Source organism: Eptatretus burgeri, chromosome 7, assembly GCF_056783735.1.
Source record: "Eptatretus burgeri isolate ZD-2024b chromosome 7, Ebu_testis_v1, whole genome shotgun sequence".
In the NCBI taxonomy this organism is placed as follows: Eukaryota; Metazoa; Chordata; class Myxini; order Myxiniformes; family Myxinidae; genus Eptatretus; species Eptatretus burgeri.
In genome coordinates, this window is record NC_140967.1 from 19,389 (window position 1) to 40,674 (window position 21,286).

Sequence of the window (21,286 nt, forward strand, 5' to 3'; positions counted from 1 at the left end):
TTCGTATAACTCAAAAAGTATTAAACCGAATTGCATGAAATTTGGTGGGATGATTGGTAATTAGCCAGGAAGCATTCGATTAGATTTTGGGATCGTTCGGGTCAAAGGTCAAGGTCAAGGTCACGAAAAGGTCAAAATCGTCTTTTTACGATAACACGGTCAATTTTTATTCAATTTGCATGCAACTAACGCCAAAATGTTCAGAATTCAACGCCTCATCTTGTGATATGCAAGATGACACAATGACGCCCATACTCTTGTTACCGGTTAGGGGTCAAAGGTCAGGGGGGTCACGACCTTGAAAAATATGCGGTTTTTGTCATAACGCGGTCAATTCTTGTCCGCTTTACATGAACCCAGCACCAAAATGTTCAGAATTTAATGCCCAATCTTGTGACACAATGACGTCATAACACGTCACCGGTTGGGGTAAAATGTTCGGGGGGGGTCACGCCCTTGAAAAATATGCGGTTTTCGGCATAACTCAGTCAATTCTTATTCGATTTGCATGAAACCAGCATCAAAAGAGATTACCTTCTCTTGTTGAAACGTTGTATTCACCGAACTTGCGAGTGAAGACTCGCCAAAACGACGTGACTTGATTGTTGTTTAGTACGTAGCCCCCGAAAGTCGGGGGGGGGGGTCATGACATTATAGATATGTGGTTTGTGTCATAAGACCATTCATATGAAACCAGTTCCCCACACTCATACCAAGAACAAAAAAAAGTAGTGGCGGCGAAGGTATGCGCTCTATGAGTGCCCGTTCTAGTTAAACTCTGTCGTCGTTTGGGAACGTTTGGTGCATCACAATGAACCTGAACATTCATTTCCAGCCCTGGTGCGGGTGGTAAGGGCTGGGAGGATGGCCCAGAGGTACGCACACTCACACAGCACACTCACCCTCTAAGCTGTCCAGTCTGGGTACGAATCCAGACCCAGCTAGAAACTGTCATCCTGGTGTTACACAGGTCGAGTGATTCGTCGATATGTGTCCCGTCCCTTGGATGGACGTTTAACGGTTCCCTTGTGGCAATAGTTGGTGGCACGGGTGTATGAAGGGGAGGGGGGAATCCGCCCGGGTGACAGCTGTTGGGGGGGGGTTCATTGGGAGAGTTGAAATACCAGTACGATAATGTGTTGTGGGCCAGGGTTCGCTGGCGATAAATGACCCCAAGGTGGAGCAGTAGAGCCGTCTCTCACCGAGCACCCGGAATTTAGGTCGTGACTCTCGGATAAGTCTGAAAGGTCATGGGTCCCTTCGTGGACCATGGTCGCAAATATTTTGACGGCGTGGGGTCGGGTTAATTGCCTTATTCAAATATATGTAAGTACCCACGTCATCTAACTACCGGGGAAAACCACACCCGCAATGGACCTCGGGCGGAACGGACCATTTACCGAGCCCGATCTGGGTGTAAACCGAGCGGGGATTACCAAGATCCGTCGGTCCAAATGAACAATTTACGGCACGATCGGCCTCACCAATTCTCAATGCGCACCGTGCGGGGTCAATGGGAGAAAGCACAGAAAATGATCTGGTACATTTAATATGGGGGTTTATTACATAAGGCAATAATCGGGAAGGGAGACACAGAGCAGAGTTATCACGGATAAGAAATGTAATTCACAATGTACAAGGCACTTAACAATTCTACTGACAGATGGGGCCCACGGACACACACACACACACACACACACACACACACACACCTTTACACGACTGTTCCCAACAATTCTATCTCACACACTCACACACACACACACACACACACATACACACACGAAAATGGACCCCGGGGGTCTTTATTCGGAAGAGACGGGCCGGGGTACCTTCCCGCCTCGTGCGGTCACACCTATTTCAAACCACCACGGTGGGACTCGAACCTACGACCCGAAGTCCATGGTCCTGGCTGCTCGGCCGCTACTTCCACGAGGAGCCACCTCAAAGGGCCGCAGACGACGACCGAGACCAAGCCACCACGACCGCAGACGCTCTCACAATGACCAACCCTCCCTCTGTTGAGGTGGAAGCGATTTATTTTTCCTCCCACTCGCCTCCTGATTGGACGGTCGTCTCGAGGGGTGTGTCGAGGCGTCTCGGAGACCCGCCTCCCGAAGATGCTCTGGGGCAGCTCTCGGCACGCTGGCCTCCCATTGGCTGGGGCGCGCGTGCGATGCTCGCCCTTCGCTCATTGGCTGGAGGAAACGTCCCATGCCCTCCCTTGGAGCGGAGCTTCAATCTGAGGCGATGGAGACTCTGCCCACGCCTTCAGCCAAACCCACGTAGGCAATGGCGACCGGGTTGAGTGAGGGACGGTGCCGTTGTTGTTGTTGTTGTTGTTACCTTCGCATTCTGCGAAAGGTTATGTTTTGGTCGCTGTGTATTTATTTATTTGTGAATATGTGTGTTTGTTTGTTATTCGCATAACTCAGAAAGTATTAAACCGAATTGCATGAAATTTGGTGGGATGATTCGTGAGTCTCCAAGGACGATTTGATTAGATTTTGGGAGCGATCGGGTCAAAGGTCAAGGTCATGAAAAGGTCAAAAACACTCTTTTGAGCATAACTTCCTTCATAATACAGCTATCGACATGCAACCACCGCCAGTGTTCCATGACGCGATACCTTTCGGATGAAAGTTTCGTTCAGTGAACTACGAGCTTTCTGGTAGTCCCCGATTGGACGTGACGTCCCCGGAAGTGCGTCAAAATGACTTTAAAAGATGACGTCATTTTTCAACTTTTTAATTTTTCAGTGTTTATCATTCCATTTTGTTGGACTGCCTTCAAGGAGCTTACACACCAAATTTGACGTCTATCGGACTGACGGTTGTGCGGTCATGGACGTTTTAAAATGACGTTATTCAAATGTGCCTGGAAAAAAGTTGCGGCGGCGAAGGTATGCGCTCTACCGAGTGCCCGTTCTAGTTGTAGATGTAATAAGCCTGACTATAAAATAACTCATAGCGCACACACGAAATTCACATCAGACAAAAGGACGGGGCCCGAACTGTAAACACATACTTATCGAAATAACTAAGCTTAGGGACTGCTGTCTGTCTGTGTGCAAATGGCTTCCAGATTCGAAACAAATGTCACGATAGTTTTAGTTGTAAGTGATATTACAATATTATTATTTACCGAACAATAAATACAGTCCAAGATACTCAGAAATAACAAAAGCTTTCGAGCACAATGGAGATTTTTGATGGAAGGTTTTCTCATCTTGTGGAGATAAAATCACTGGAGATAATCAGCAAACATCACTGCCCTGCATAAAAAGGTGCAAAACAGATCCCTGCAACGACAGACCAATCATCCTTCTCCCAATCATCAGCAAGGTTATGGAATCCATCATCGCTTCAGACATCAAATCCTTCCTCTTCTCCAATGGTTTGATTTCCGATCATCAATTTGGTTTCAGACCAGGTCACTCAACCCTGGATATGTTGCTTCTGTTCTCCCAACAATGGATGGAGGTCCTCAATGCCAGACAGGAAATCCGAGCCGTATCCCTGGACATATCACGTGCTTTTGACAGTCTGGCACCCTGCCCTACTCACCAAACTCTCTTCCTATGGTATCCAAGGCCATCTCCACTCATGGCTCGCAGACTTCCTCTCCTGTCGCAGACAACGTGTGGCCCTAAATGGAGTTCTTTTCATCCCTTCTTCCTGTCCAGGCTGGAGTTCCTCAAGGTAGCGTTCTGGGCCCTGTTCTTTTTCTGGTTTTCATCAATGATCTCTCCGACTCTCTGGAAAATCCTCTATATCTGTTTGCTGATGACTCCACCCTCTGTCGTACCCTCGGTCATCCCTCAGACCCGCAAGCAGCAGCTTCTTCGCTCACTGTAGATCTGGATAAGATCACAAACTGGTCCAACACGTGGAACATGTCTTTCAATCCGGACAAATCTCACTCTCACTATGTCTCTTCGAAAGGACCGTTTAAAAAAACCCCCATCCACTTTCTCAACAATCCTCTGGAAGAAGTCCTTTCTTTCAAACTTCTGGGTCTCACTATCTGCCATGACCTTTACTGGAAAAGCCACATTTCAAACCTCGCCTCCAAAGCCAGTCGCTGACTGGGAATCCTCCATCATGCAAAGTCCTTCCTTGGCACACCTCAGCTCCTGACCACTTACAAAGCTTTTGTCTACAGCCTGATGGAGTACTGCTCTCCTGTCTGGGCTGGTGCTCCTGCCTCCCACCTTTCTCGGCTTCACGCTGTAGAAACCAAGGCATTTCGGATCATTGGCATCTCCCGCAATGAGGCTGAGTCTTTGTGCGTCTCACTCAATCACTGCAGGTTGGTCGGTGGTCTTTCTGCCTTTTACCGTCTCCTCTCCAGCCTTGCCCCCCCTGCTCTCTCTACGATTTGCCCCCACCACATTTCCGCAGGGCGCTCAAAGTCCGCGAACAACCCCCTTCTGGTAAAACTACCAAAATCACGAATCACTGCTCACCTTCACTCTTTCATTACTCTTTTCTTCCGCGTTTGGAAAACTCCCTCACTCTTTGATTCCCAGTCTTCCCTCCAGGCCTTCAAAACAACCGTTCACCACCACATCTTATCATCCTCCATCCAAATCCTCTATCTTTTCTACCCCCCGATAACCCACCCAAGCCCACCTCCTTCAAATTCCCTGCTTTTCCTCAGCTCGTCCTGCAATCCGTTTGAAGTTTTCCTTGTGAACATGTTAAATGTTTTATGTTAATTTAATTTTTATAATCATTCATCAAGGGGGTGAAGGGTCTACCCCGGGTGGTGTCAAACAATCTCGGTACGTCACGCTTGGTGGACGTTCAAGATCCCATGGTGTCCTTCGTGAAGATTCGATCAACAACATTTAAATCTCCAGGTTCGAGTACCAGGTTATGTTATGTTATGCGGCGACAATCAACCCCGGGGCGGTTTTGAAAACGAGGGCAGGAAATTAATTACAAGGAAGAAGAAGAAGAATCGCACGAGACCAGAGTGAGTCTGCACCGAGAGGTCGGAGGAGTTCCGGTGATGCTCCAGTGTTTGGTTCCCTTTGGCTCCGTTCTTCCTCTCCTTGGTCCTCTCCACTATCAGGGAGTTCCTTTAAGTTTATCCGGGGAATCCCTCTCGTTTAGGAGACGAATATTCCTGCTTCGTTGGTCCTGGTATGGACCCGGTGACGAGGATCGTCGGCCACGTTCATCTCGCTGTTTTCGCCATTACCCCCACAACCCCCTCCCCCCCCCCCTCGGCGTCACGTTGCTGAGAAAATGGAGACTCAGAGACCACCGGTCTCACCACAGTATCATTACACGTGAGTGGAAATTGACACACACACACACACACACACACACACACACACACACACACACACACACACACACACACACACACACACTCCTACACCCAGCTTCACCATGCAGACATTTGGGACGTGAACATTTGAAACACTAGTACGTGCCCGTACGTGCAAAGAAAAAATAAAAAAATTGCGCATCAATTGTGACGTCATAGCACTGTCTCCTGTCATTGGTTGGTAAATAAATGGCCATAACTTGGGAACCACTTGTCCGATTCATATCAAACCTTGAAAAGGCACAGACAGGTCCCCAGCAATATACCTGGCAAGTTTCAATGAGATCGGACCAGAAGTTGTCGAGAAACAGCGGTCACAGACACACACACACACACACACACACACACACACACACACACACACACACACACACACACACACACACACACACACACACACTGCTGGAATTATAGATAGATGAGAAAATTGGATCGTGTTCCCACGTTGACTGACGAGTTACACTCGCGATGAATGAACCTAGTTACAGAGAGCAGTTAGTGAAGAGTCATTATCAATAAACTAATTATTACCTGACAATTCTCGTCTTCGCTTCTCCTCCTGTTTCTCCTCTGCTTGAAACAGCACAACATCTTCCTTACTTGACTTCACTCGAAGTTACGAACAAACGTTTGTTTGAATCGAACACGTTTATAAAGTGTTAAACTCGTGTAACAAACGTCTGCACCGAACGAACACTGTGTGACCAGGACTGATTCCACCACCGAGGTTCCGAAATGAAACAACAAAGTACTCACTGTGAGTCACAATGGAAGAGGGCGGGGCATCATCTCCAAAGTTACCCTCCATAGCAACGGCCGATCGAACAAACTGAACATCCTGATGACGCACGTTACATTTTTATTTAAAAGGACGGATTTGAAATTTAATAAATAAATATTGTTGCGAATTCGCGCCCGCCGGCGTGCGAGCGGCCACGCAACTCGAATCGCGGCACGTCGCCCACCGGACGGACAATTCCGTCGTGACCCTCTCGGACGAACGCCGGGAACTAGTCACGGGTGGGCCTTTCGGCCTCACCACGATCGTGCCAATCGGCCCCCTGCGTGGGATAGGGTTGTTCGCCAAATTCGACCTACCTAAGTACCCACACGGAGGGTAGACCGGGCGATCGCACCTCGCCGCAGGTCGACTTCGGACACGGGCCACTTTAAGCGACCCGTTCCGTAATATCGGGATAACCGAGCGGTGTTATCATCAACCTCGACGGTTCCGATTAGTTATTGGGCGTATTTAGCCCATGACCAACCCTTTACGTGAAGTAAGATGGAGATTCAATTAAAGAAAAGACGAAGCGAAACGGGAAAAACAGTTCAACATAAGGCACATTTATTCCACGGCAAACGGAAAGCACACATATACAATTACAACAATTATGCACCAAAAGCAAATGTAACAAAAAGAACACAACAATTATGCACCAAAAGCAAATGTAACAAAAGAAACAATGCAGATCTACTACCGACTACGCGAGCACACGGCAACACTTACACAGTTTTACTTTACAGACGGCGCCGACAACACATATACTCAAAGCAAAAGAAAAAGGGGCCACCCTCACCTACAAGGGGGCAGCCGGGCCTGGGGCCGAGACCTCGTCGAGCCTACCCGTCTGGTGATGAGCCGCAAAATGGCGGCGGCGCCCTGACTCCGCGCTCCTCCGCGGGCCTCGCTGGCACTGCCTGGAATGGGGTGGAAACGGGGCCCCCTTCTCGCACTATCTCAGCGCGGGGGGACATAGGGGGGGGTTCTTGATGCTCTGGGGAAAGAGGATATCTGGCTTGCTTGGGTCCCGTGACGAGTGACTCTGCTTGACTCTGCTCACGTCTCACCCCGACTATTGCTCCCGGCCCACTCGAGCTCCACGGGCGGCTGTGGACCTGACTGCATGACTGTTGGCAGGTGCCGCACCACGGAGCATTCCTTTCTCCGAGACTCAGATACTCGAAAGAACAGAGACCTCAGCCCGCCTCCCTCCCTGGCTGCAAAAGTCCTTTGCCTTCAACTGGGTTTATTTTGTCCGAGTGTGTGTCTGAGTGTGTGGTGCCAGTCTAATAAATAGAAATTGCATAAGTGTTTTCGATCATTGTAAATCTTGCCTGTATAATTCCCGCGTAAGTCTGCTGTGTATCTTCTTTTGAAAGTTGCTGTATATTGTCGCACTGCATCTTCTTTCATTCCCCTGCATAACACCCCAATAAATCTGTTTCTCTGCCACATAAATTTCCTCGTTTATGAAAAATAAACAATTGTAGAAATGTTATCCAGTTCGTTTCCGTCCTTTCCTTCATTGGTCCAGCATGGTTCGGATCTGAGTTTTAGCCGGGTCTTTGTTCCCGTTCATCTGCTCATCCTCGCCGGCACGGCTTTGGCAGTTCCGCTCGACTGCACCCGAATCGGAGTTGGTTGTTGGTCGTTGGAACTCCACCGCAGTCGGTAGAGTGACCCGGTTCGAGCAAGACTTGCCGAGGGCGTGGTTCCCCCGGTAGACTACACCACATGGTAAATTAGGTAAATTGGTTGCAGCCAAAAAGACCCAATGCTACGCGGTGGAGGTATTGGCATCCACGGTCGGTTAAGTGACCCGTCGCCTCATGGAGTTGACCGTGAGCGACAGCCTACAATTCCGGGAGTCTGGTGGGAGACAACGCAACTTCCCCCACCAAGCGGTCGTCCTCGCCACCGGTCCCCGGCCCGCAACAACATATTCCAACAACAAAATTATTAACAACGTTTGATAAAGAGAAGTATGTTTTACACCAAACAAATCTAAAGCAATTTATAGAAACAGGAATACAAGTTAAAAAGGTACATAGGGAACTAAAGTTTCGTCAAAGTCATTGGTAAGGTAAATATATTCATGATAATATGAGGATGAGAACAAAGGCTAATAATGATTTTGAGAAGGACTTTTACAAGTTGATGAATCATTCTGTATTTGGTAAAACAATGAAAAATATAATACATAAAATGTAAGACTTGCTCCAACTTGGGAGCAGGCAGAGAAGTTGATAAATAAACCAAGCTTTAAAATAGTAGAAATATTGACAGATAATTTTTGTGCTGTTCATTTGAATAAAGACAGTGGAAAGATGGATCAACCGATTTATGTGGGAACATCTGTTTTAGATCTTTCAAAGTATTTAATGTATGATTACTTTTATAATAATCTCAAGAAAAGACATGGTGAGAATATCGTTTTGCTATGTATGGATACGGATAGCTTAAAAGTCGAGATAACTACAGATTATGTTTACAAGGACATCAAAGAAGATGAAGATATTTATGATACAAGTAATTATGATCCAAACAACCTGCTCTTTTCAAATAAGAATAAAAGGTTATTGGTAAATTTAAAGATGAATTTGGTGAAAAGATACAAAGTGAATTTGTACATGTTAGATCAAAGGCATCTGCTTATAAATACATAGTGAGAGTGTTACATGAATTCAAATGTGAAAAGAAACTTAAAGGTCTAAAGAATAGTGTATTAAAAGAGACCATTAACTTTCAACATCACCTTGAATGGAAATGGAAGAGAAAGGATGTTTACGAAGAGATGAATCTTTTAAGAATTTATAAACACAAAATAGTCTCAGAGACTGCAAGCAAAAAAGCTCCAACAGCATTTGATGATAATATATATATATATATATATATATATATATATATATATATATATATATATATATATATATATATATATCCATAAAAAAATATATCTATATTGTTGCGGATTCGCGCCCGCCGGCGTGCGGACGGCCACGTAACTCGAATCGCGGCACGTCGCCCACCGGACGGACAATCCAGTCGTGACCCTCTCGGACTAACGCCGGGAACTAGTCACGGGTGGACCTTTCGGTCTCACCGCGATCGTGCCAATCGGCCCCCGCGTGGGATAGGATTGCTCGCCAAATTCGACCTACCTAAGTACCCACACGGAGGGTAGACCGGGCGATCGCACCTCGCCGCAGGTCGACTTCGGACACGGGCCACTTTAAGCGACCCGTTCCGTACTATCGGGATAACCGAGCGGTGTTATTCGTCGGCCTCGACGGTTCGATTAATTATCGGGCGTTTTAGCCCACGACCAACCCTTTACGTGAAGCAAGATGGGGATTCAATTAAAGAAAAGACGAAGCGAAGCGGGAAAACAGTTCAACAATAAGCACATTTATTTCGCGATGAACGGAAAGCACACATATACAATTCCACCAAAAGCACATGTAAAAGAAGAAGACAATGCAATATTACACAAAAAGCAAATGCAACAATGCAGATCTATCCGACTACCGAGCACACGGCAACACTTATACAATTTTACTTCACAGACGGCGCCGACAACACATATTCCCAAAGCAAAAGAAAAGAACCACCCTCCAGGATGAGGGGGGTAGACGGGCCTGGGGCCGAGACCGTGTCGGGCCTACCCGTCTGATGATGTGACGCAGAGCGGCGGTGGCGCCTCAACTCCGCGGGCCTCGCGGACAGTGTCTGGTTGGGGGTGGGAAAGGGGCCCCCTTTGTCGCACTATCTCAGCGCGGGGGGAAACAGGAGGGGGTTGCTGATGCTCGGGGGAAGGAGGATATCACCCTGTCTCGGGTCCCGCGGCGAGCGTCTCCTCCTCGACCTCGGTCGCGTTGCTGGCCTCTCCCTCTGCAGCTCCCGGCACCGACGCGACCACCCCCTCGTCCGCCTTCGCCGCCGTCACCTCTCCACAGCTCCGTCTACTCGCCCTCTCCGTCTCCTCTCTTGGCTCGTCCCAACTCTTCACTCTTGACTTCTCCCACTTCTTTCCAGCTCCACCGACGACTCTCTTGAACTCCGCACAACTGTCTTTACTGACGAACGCAGCCGTTTATATAAGCCCCGTGGCTTCGCTCTTTCACCCTTGACCCTTTGCCTCCGACCCTTCACCTCTAACTGGCTCCCCATTGGACCGAGGAAAAGTGGGCGTGAATGCTTTTTGATCCATGAATTTGCATATCGCGACCTCACTCCAACGCCCTGGAGGCGGGGCCAAATCGCCCACGCTCTCCGATTGGACGGAACAAAAGTGGGCGTGAGTCGTTTTTGATCCGTTTTCTGCGGAAAGTCCGTGATGTTTTTGAATACGCTGCTCGGTGCGCGCCCTGCACGAGTCCAGTATCGGTGCCCACGAGTGGCGCGAGATTGTGTGGATGCGATGGTGGCGAGTTGTGACGGTAAAGGTCGTGGCGGTTGTGGTGAAGCGGCGTTGTGGTTGGTGGTTGTTGTTGTGAAGCGGCGTTGTGGTTGGTGGTTGTTGTGAAGCGGCGTTGTGGTTGGTGGTTGTTGTGTGATGGCTGTTGAGACGTGGTTGGTGGTGGTAATAATGGCGGCTGGTCCAAAATAAAGAGAGTAAAAGAAAAACGGCTATCCTGAAGAGTCGCAGCCCGAGTGAATGACATTTATTCCCTCTAGACAACGGGTTTGGGCCTAACTACACATATACTTACAGAGATATCTCACCTAAGGGACCTGAATGGTGGTTTGTGAATTTCGTCAACCACAACACTACCCCCTCCCCTTTTTACAGACTCGTCCCGAGTCGTCAAATTTTCGTGTGCCGTCATGTGTAGTTTTCCCCTAGTACATTTTACCTACGGATCCCTGAGTGCGACATTCATGGTATTCGTGTCACCAAAATAAATAACCTGAGGGCTGAGTAACTACCTAAACAAACTCACTCACACGGACGACTTAAATAAAATTGCCGGCGCTAAGACAAACATGCCGGGGCGCACTCATATTTACAGTACATCTTAACCTTAACTTACAAATTTTACACTAAACCATGGCCCAGGATCAATGAACTCTGCAAAAGAAAGCAGTTAGCAGGGAGCCAGGCTGCTCACATGCAGTCTCTGGCTCAAACAATGCAGGTGACAGGGAACGTGGCCGGCTGCTCACACGCAGTCCAAGGCCTTCCCTTTTGAACTGAACGCAGTGAACCACAACGGTGCATGGGCTGCACAACCGTAGTCTCCGTGCCAGCTCAAGTGGCACACGCAATGAACACAACGAATGGATGGATGAATGGTTTGAACTGAACGCAGTGAACCACAACAGTGCATGGGCTGCACAAATGCAGTCTCCGTGCCAGCTCAAGTGGCACACGCAATGAACACAACGAATGGATGGATGAACACAAACACGGTGCACGGGCCGCCAGTGCAGGCCCGTGTTGTAGCTGCCATCAGGGCAGTTCTCGCAGCTTGCAAACTGTTGCCTTGATCCTGGCGCACAAGGCAATGAACAGGGGGGGGCAAAGCAAAAATTGAACGGGCGCTGGTGAGCAGGGGCAGTGGGCATGGCATGGCAAAGGTAGCAGGCAGACACAGCCCGCAGAAGAAGGCCGCTGCAGGCAAACACAGCCGGCTGATGAAGTTGGCCAGCCTTTGCCATTCAGTGGAGGGTGGTGGAGGGAGTGCGGTGGTGCTGGCCACTCGGAAGGCGGGCTCGGACCTACCTACCTGTCTCCCTCCCACCTATCGCCTTTGCCTGTCACTGTACATACCCACTCCCTTAATTTGTCAAACCCCAATTTAGCCCCAACTTATTTTTTTTTTATTTTTACTTCCCCACTATAAATCGTCCCCTAACCCCCTTTATCGTCCTTGTTCGGCTAACCTATGCTGTCACCTAGCCTACTCCCAACCCCTACGTTCCCTTCCCGGAGGGGAATAAGGGAGAGCTAACGTCCTGTGCCAAGGCCCAATTAAAGCCTCAGGATGGCCTCCCCAGACTTCAGCGATCTATAACCAAAGTGGGTCCAGCGACCCACAACGAGAGTGAGGGGATGGATGGTGCGGAGGGGTACACTTCCTAATCTACCCTAACCATTTAACTGTTAAACTACCCCGGGGCTTTCAACAAGCGCCTCTCGCTTAAACTATTGGTTCTAACAACCCAGATTCCCGTCGCCTGTGTTGGTGTCCTCACAATTTCGGGCCTCGCCCCCCAATTTTCTCTCCGTGCCCTCACACGGTCTCCTGGCTGGGACACGTGGCTCCCTTTGGCAGGCACGACCCTCTGCCGAATCTCCCGCTATGGCACCCCCGGGCACTACACTGCCTCCGAGCCTACCAGCTCCATAACACCGGGGAGTGCCCCCCATGGCACCTCCCCTGAAACGCACACGTGGCAGGCTGGCTTCCCAGGCCCCTTTCCGAGGGTCACCCGTGCCCACAACACTGCCCACGCGGCTAATGGCACCCCGGGCCCCCGCACCAAGCAGGCGCACCCGTGCCCACTACGCTATCCCGGCCCCCCATGGGCCCTTGGCCTACCACGGCCGACTAGCCTGGTGCCCGGGGTACCCACTCAGCGATACTCACCTTTCGCAGCCACGCTCCCAAGCCCGTCAACAGGGCTCCTGCACCCCTGCAAACGGGTTTCGAGCCTACTTCCCCACCGACAACAAAACGACCTCCATTTTTCAATTTGACTAACCCAGCTAACTCACTTTACTCTGACCCCGGGGTCCCTTGGGCGGGAGTCACTCCTCCCCCCAATCACTCATTGCACCATGCATTCCAGACTCGCTCCATACACACAGACCCGCTGGCCTCACTCACTCACCAAGCACATGCTTCCACTTCACTCACCAACTCTTCAACACACACACCACTGAACTCTGCCATCCTTCTAACTGCATCCCTAACTAACTCGTGCTCCCACGTCGTCCCTTACACTACAGCACGTTCCTTTTAACACTACGTAGCTAAACTACGTCCCCTCTACACACTCACTGTCTGTCACTGTTCTCAAATGTCCCAAAAATTATTTACCCAACCTAAATCTCGCTCTCATCCCTCTAACTAATCCATTCCACGGGCCCCATGAGGACTTACCCCTGCCCCATGGAGCCGGTCTAGCTATGCTAACCCTTCCCCCTAACTAGTTTCCATCCTGTGCCCTGGGTCAAGGGGGTCTTCCACCCCTTGCCCAGGAATCCTGTGCACCCGAAAGTGAGGCTTACTGTTTTTTTTTGTTTTTTTTTCCCATGCGCATCACCAGCGCGGCAACTCACAGCTCGCGCAATTTGCACCTGCCAGTGACGTCATGCAGCTGCACGTGTACCTCGTCCCTCCTTGGACGGTACCATCCGGCAGGGATACCCCTCCTGCCGGATTCCAACCCCACGTGCAGCCATGACGTCACCGTGCGCATAAAAAAAAACACAAGCCCCACGTCTCGAGGGGTTCCCCACGCGAACACATGTGCTTTGCCCGTTGGAGCTTAACACACACGATCGCGTGGAGAACCCGTCCGGTCCAAATCCGTAATCCTGCCTAAACTTTGTCCGTCCGCGGGATCGGCAAATCCACCGCGTGCGTTTCCGAAACCGGGACTTCACTCTCGCAAGCGAGCACGTGGGGGCCTCGTGCGTTGCACAGCACGGGCCTCGTGCTCACTGCTGGGTGAACCCGGCACGGTGCCCGAAACAACTACAGCCGCTACCCGGCTTCCTTTCTTCACATGTCTCCGTCGTCGCCTCCATTCCACCCACGCACTCCCGCGTGTTACGACGCTCGCACTCCACACCATTACATTCACACCGGGAGACGCGGCTGCGTGCTCCCGCATGCCAACCGACATCTCCCTCACATACCGCTCTCTCACACACACGGTCTCCCTTGCATAAACCATACCACTCACACGTGGTGCTCCATTCACTCGCGGCCTTCCACTCACTCGTGCCATACTACTCACACACGCGCGGGCACTCACCCGCGGTGCTTCATCCACACACCGTCCCTCACTCACACACGCGGGGGCACTCAACCGCGGTGCCTCATCCACACTGGCCGTTTCATCCACACACACGGCCTCTTCCACACACGGTGCCTCATCCACACACGGCGTGCTGGGAAGCACGTACACCGGCACAATCGCCACCACACCACTCACACACGGGGTCGCTTCCACACACGGGGACGCACTCACGCCTTGCACTACACACACAGGGACAACCACACTGGGGATTCGTGTCCCCACAAGGGTCTCCGGGGCCTCTATACCCCCCAAGCTCTCCGTGCACCTGTCCGCAGCACTCGTCCCCTCAACCTCGCAAAGCACGACCGAACTCACCTGGTCGTGACTCGCCTCAAGGGGGCATACTCCCTCCCCTCGTTCCTGGAGGAGGCTATCCCGCTGCTCGCACCGGGTCCCTACACGCTCCGCGAGCTCACCCCCATTATCCTCCACTACCTCCGTGTGTGTGTGTGCGTCACTTACCCCGTCTTCATCGTGCAGTCTTCCCTCTATCGTTCCCATCTCCCGTGTCTCTGCCAACTCAGTCACCTCTTCACCCTTTACCTCCCTTGTCTCAACTATTATTTCCGTTGTCGTCACCTCGTGTCTCGTCTCACACGTTTTGGTCTCCCCATTTAATTTTTCCCTTTCGGTCACCGTTGCACCCCCTCCCAGCTCGTTCGCTTCTACACGTGGAGTCGCCATTTTGATCTCCCTGGTCACGGCCTTCATGCCCGCCTGCAGGCATCGGCCCATGTTCTGCGTCTCACCCCGCAGCTTTTTAGTTTCTTCCTTCATGTTTGCTTCCATTCCGTTCATTTGCTTGTTCATTTCGTTTCTCATTTCATTCATGTTCGCATTTATCTTCGCTGTCATTTCCGCATTCATCTTTTGTGCATTCGCATCCATCTTCGCTGTCATTTCCGCATTCATTTTTGCCAGCATGGTGAATAGCTGGGCCATGTCGGGTGCGCTTGGGTGAGCCGTTTCGGCAGGGGTTGGGGAAGGGTTTTGGTGGAGAGGGGGAGGGGAGGTGTCATACACCGCGGCCGCTGCCGCACCCATTTGGGGCTCTGGGTTCAGTTGGGCGAGTTCGTTTTCCTGTACAACCAACATTTCCTGCACGGGGATTTCATCCTGAGCCATGGATTCTACACATTCTACATCCATTTCTAATACCCCCGGCTCCCGCTCGCCTTGAGACGCCATCTTGCTTCTCTTCAAGGGTTAATTTCGCTCGCTCGTAATTTGGAGGGAATCGGGGGTCGCTCCTCTCACCCCTGGACCGATTCCCGTGAATTTAATTGGAGACAGGAGAGCCCGTTTTCCCGTTCTCCGTTACCAGTGCCGTGAGGAGGGCGATGAGTTTATATCGCACGACCTGACACCAGTGTTGCGGATTCACGCCCGCCAGCGTGCGGACGGCCACGTAACTCGAATCGCGGCACGTCGCCCACCGGACGGACAATCCAGTCGTGACCCTCTCGGACTAACGCCGGGAACTAGTCACGGGTGGACCTTTCGGTCTCACCGCGATCGTGCCAATCGGCCCCCGCGTGGGATAGGGTTGCTCGCCAAATTCGACCTACCTAAGTACCCACACGGAGGGTAGACCGGGCGATCGCACCTCGCCGCAGGTCGACTTCGGACACGGGCCACTTTAAGCGACCCGTTCCATACTATCGGGATAACCGAGCGGTGTTATTCGTCGGCCTCGACGGTTCGATTAATTATCGGGCGTTTTAGCCCACGACCAACCCTTTACGTGAAGCAAGATGGAGATTCAATGAAAGAAAAGACGAAGCGAAGCGGGAAAACAGTTCAACAATAAGCACATTTATTTCGCGATGAACGGAAAGCACACATATACAATTCCACCAAAAGCACATGTAAAAGAAGAAGACAATGCAATATTACACAAAAAGCAAATGCAACAATGCAGATCTATCCGACTACCGAGCACACGGCAACACTTATACAATTTTACTTCACAGACGGCGCCGACAACACATATTCCCAAAGCAAAAGAAAAGAACCACCCTCCAGGATGAGGGGGGTAGACGGGCCTGGGGCCGAGACCGTGTCGGGCCTACCAGTCTGATGATGTGACGCAGAGCGGCGGTGGCGCATCAACTCCGCGGGCCTCGCGGACAGTGTCTGGTAGGGGGTGGGAAAGGGGCCCCCTTTGTCGCACTATCTCAGCGCGGGGGGAAACAGGAGGGGGTTGCTGATGCTCGGGGGAAGGAGGATATCACCCTGTCTCGGGTCCCGCGGCGAGCGTCTCCTCCTCGACCTCGGTCGCGTTGCTGGCCTCTCCCTCTGCAGCTCCCGGCACCGACGCGAGCACCCCCTCGTCCGCCTTCGCCGCCGTCACCTCTCCACAGCTCCGTCTACTCGCCCTCTCCGTCTCCTCTCTTGGCTCGTCCCAACTCTTCACTCTTGACTTCTCCCACTTCTTTCCAGCTCCACCGACGACTCTCTTGAACTCCGCACAACTGTCTTTACTGACGAACGCAGCCGTTTATATAAGCCCCGTGGCTTCGCTCTTTCACCCTTGACCCTTTGCCTCCGACCCTTCACCTCTAACTGGCTCCCCATTGGACCGAGGAAAAGTGGGCGTGAATGCTTTTTGATCCATGAATTTGCATATCACGACCTCACTCCAACGCCCTGGAGGCGGGGCCAAATCGCCTACGCTCTCCGATTGGACGGAACAAAAGTGGGCGTGAGTCGTTTTTGATCCGTTTTCTGCGGAAAGTCCGTGATGTTTTTGAATACGCTGCTCGGTGCGTGCCCTGCACGAGTCCAGTATCGGTGCCCACGAGTGGCGCGAGATGGTGTGGATGCGATGGTGGCGAGTTGTGACGGTAAAGGTCGTGGCGGTTGTGGTGAAGCGGCATTGTGGTTGGTGGTTGTTGTTGTGAAGCGGCGTTGTGGTTGGTGGTTGTTGTTGTGAAGCGGCGTTGTGGTTGGTGGTTGTTGTGTGATGGCTGTTGAGACGTGGTTGGTGGTGGTAATAATGGCGGCTGGTCCAAAATAAAGATAGTAAAAGAAAAACGGCTATCCTGAAGAGTCGCAGCCCGAGTGAATGACATTTATTCCCTCTAGACAACGGGTTTGGGCCTAACTACACATATACTTACAGAGATATCTCACCTAAGGGACCTGAATGGTGGTTTGTGAATTTCGTCAACCACAACAATATATAGATATACATTTATATATTTAATGAGTGTTGGAATAAATACATTACCTAATGGGCTGAAAGGAAAGTATAAATAAAAAATGGGGTTGGGCTTTTAACGGGCTTCCGCTGCATTATTTTTAATTGATGAATAAATTAAGTTATTCCTGAAAATAAAACAAATATTTATAGTATCTTGATACGACTACTCAATTTGATGAAAGAAATGATCATAGTGTTGCGGCAGTGGAAATTTGCAATACACCAGAAAGGTCCTCAGGTTAGATATATCGATGTTCATGTGTAATTTGTCCACACATGTTTTTTAGAGGGAATATGTGTGATTCATCCGGGCTGCGACGCTTTGAGTTAGCCATTTTTCTTTATCTATCATTATTTTGGACCAATCATCCCCCAACAACCAAATCGGCACCACCAACAACGCCCCCCCAACAACTACATCAAACCGCCACTACCTTCACATCCACAACCCCACCCCGCAAGCCTCGCCTAACCCACATTCTCAAACGACACCCACCAACAACCAAACCACCACAGCAAACCCCCCACCACCTTCGCCTTTCTCCTTCCACAACCATCAACCACATCACCTGTCAACACCGAACATCGTGCTGTCCAGGGCCCGTTCGGTGATTGTTGCCGAACGCGTCGAGCCGTGAGTACAAATGGATGCCTTTACGGGAGAGGAAATCGGATCAGGGGAGGTTCATGCCCCCTTTTCCTCCGTCCAATGGGAGAGCGTCGGTGGTGTGGCCCCACCCTCAAGCGCGATGCATGTGGATTCCTTTTAGGAGGAAATTCGGATCAAGAGAGGCTCATGCCCCCTTTTTGCACCAACCAATGGCTGAACATCGAGTGGCGTGGCCCCGCCTCCAAGCGCGTTTTGATCCGTGAATTGACATACACGCTCCTCCCCCGGTCTATAAAGACGCGAGCACAAGGCGACTCCGCCATGGCGGCTCGCCCGCCATCGCGCCACGAGGGTGCGGTTAAGACCCCTTCGGTCTCGTGGACCTGGCCGCTCACCCAGGTCCCACGTACATTTGGTGCACGGACCTGTCTGCCCCCTTGCCTATGAGGGTGGCTTTTATTTGCTTTTTGTGTAAATGTGTGTGTGGCGCCAGTCTTTTAAGTAAACCTGAATAAGTGCTTGTACATTGCTTGTATGGGTAGAATGCGGACTGGGTTGTGGTGAGGTAAAACCCCCACCCGTGACTGGCTCCTGGCGGTAGTTCCAGGAGGGTCACGACTGAATTGTCCGTCCGGTGGGCCACGCGGTTGGAGTTAAGCAATTGCTCTCACGTCAGGCGGGCCAGAATTCGTAACAATATGAAAGGGGGCGAAGCCCAACCCCCAGCAGGGGGATTAGTATCAAAAGGGAGGGCGATGAAGAAGTCATGTGTCCCAGTTTTAAAAGGAGAAATATGAGTGAGCGCAAGCGAGCGAATACTGCGACTTTGAGAAATGGAAGACATTGCTGCGTCAAAGCCTCCCTTTTGACCCTATATATATGTATGTATATATATATATATATATATATATATATATATATATATATATATATATATATATATATATATATATATATATATATATATATATATATATATGTATGAACTGTTACGGTTCTGCAAAACCGCATGCCTCGAAGGCGATGGCACCCAACATGCAGTCATCCCCAGGCAGTTATTTCATTCGTCATCGTGAAGTCAGATCTTCCCCTCATGTCTTGTGGGTTAACGGGATGAAGTGCGTTACGTGGGTCTTGTAGCTAGGTCTTTTTTATATCTCTATCTTCCATTTGTGCTGTGTCACGTGATTGGGTTTTCGTATATCATGCCTCGCCCGCTAGGGGTGGTAAGACTGTGCTTCTGGTCGCGCAATAAAGCGGAGTAGATGGTGGCCCGCGTGCTTCTTGCGTCCCACCGCACCTGGTACACACTAGTTGGCTGACGAGGATGGGTGCATACGGACTTATGCCCGTTTTCGACGGGGACGACTTCGAATTGTTTTCGGAGCAATTGGAGTGCTATTTCCACGCGAACGATGTGGTCGACGAGAGCAAGCAGAAGTCGATCTTGCTCGCTTCGCTTTCGCCGGAGCATTATCGGCTGCTGGGTGATTTAGTGGCACCGAACAGGCCCCGGGATGACGGGCTGGCGTTTCGGGACATTGTGGAGAAAATGAAAGCACACATGGCGGTTGAGCAGACTCGCGGGGATGTTCGAGCCACCACCGGCCACGCGGGGTCGCGAGCACCCCGGGACGCGCGCACGACCTTCGATGTGGGTCGGACGTCGCCGCGCGGCCACGCGTGCGGCGGGGTGACCCCGGGGACATGCTTGGGATGTGGAGGTCGACACCTGCACCGTGCATGCCTGTATAAAGGCAACGTGTGTTTGAATTGTCACAAGGTGGGTCATTTGGCGCGTGTGTGCCGTGGGGCGTCGGCCACCGTTAAAGTCGTGGACGGCGATGTGCGACGCGACTCGGGGCGGAACCAGCGGCCGTTGTTGAGCCTGTGTTCAGTTGGCCCGACGACTGCGCGCCCGATGACGGTGGAAGTCGAAGTGAACGAAACGCCGATCACGTTCCAGGTCGATACGGAAGCAGCGGTGTCGCTCATCGGCGAACAGACCGCGCGTAGACTCAACGGCTTGAAGCTTATCAGGTCAAACCTCGCGCTGTTCACGTACACCCGTGAGAAGATAACGCCAGTCGGAATGGCAGACGTGTCTGTGCGTTACCAAGGCCAGGTCGCCACGCTTCGGGTGTACGTCGTACAGGGGAGGAGGCCGTCTCTTCTCGGCCAAGATTGGATGACCCGCATCAGGCTAGACTGGGCCGCAGTTCACCTTGTGCAACCCGTGCCGAGCCAGTGGGAGGATCAGTTGGAGGAGATTCTTCAAAGACATCAAGGGTTGTTTAGAGACGACCTTGGAAAACTCAAGGGCATGGAGGCGAAACTCTTCTTGAAGGAGGGGGTGGTTCCTCGGTTTTGTAAACCGCGTCCGGTGCCGTATGCCCTGCGGGACAAGGTCAAGGGTGAACTGGATAGGCTAGAGGCCTGTGGAGTGATCGAACGGGTGTCATGCTCGGATTGGGCCACCCCGGTTGTCACGGTGCTGAAACGGAATGGGGACGTCCGATTGTGCGGGGACTTCAAATCCACAGTTAACCCGGGGCTCAGCGTGGAGCAATATCCATTGGCGTCAATCGATGAAATATATGCGCGATTGGCGGGGAGTCGATACTTCACGAAGCTAGACCTGCGTGATGCATATTTTCACCTGCCGATGGATCCCGGGAGTAGCGAGCTTTTAACAATCAACACGTGTCAAGGACTCTATCGATATACCCGACTCTGTTTTGGGATTGCTTCGGCCCCAGCTTTGTGGCAGAAAGCTATGGATCAGGTTTGCATTGGCCTGCCCGCTCAGACCTACCTGGACGATGTACTCGTTGCGGGAAAAACGGCGGACGAGCATCTGGCGAACATTTCCCGAGTGCTGACGAAGCTAGAAGCGTGCGGCCTGTGCTTAAACAGGGACAAGTGCGCGTTCTTTAAGCAGCGCTTGGAATACCTCGGGCACATCATCACGCTGGAGGGGCTGTTGAAAGGTCCTCGGAAGGTGGAGGGGATTCAGCGCATGCCACCGCCTCGCGACAAGACGCAGCTGCGCTCGTTCATTGGCATGGCCCAGTATTACCAAAGGTTCGTGCGCGGGCTCAGCTCACAACTTGCGCCGTTGACGCGGTTGCTCAAGAAGGACGAGCGCTGGGTTTGCGGGCCTGCACTCCAGGCGTCGTTCGAACGCGTCAAGCGGCTGCTCACAGAGGATACGGTCCCCGTGCACTATGAGCCTGCGCGTCCGCTCCTATTGGCATGCGACAGCTCTGCATATGGCATCGGGGCAGTGCTCTCCCACAGGATGGACGATGGT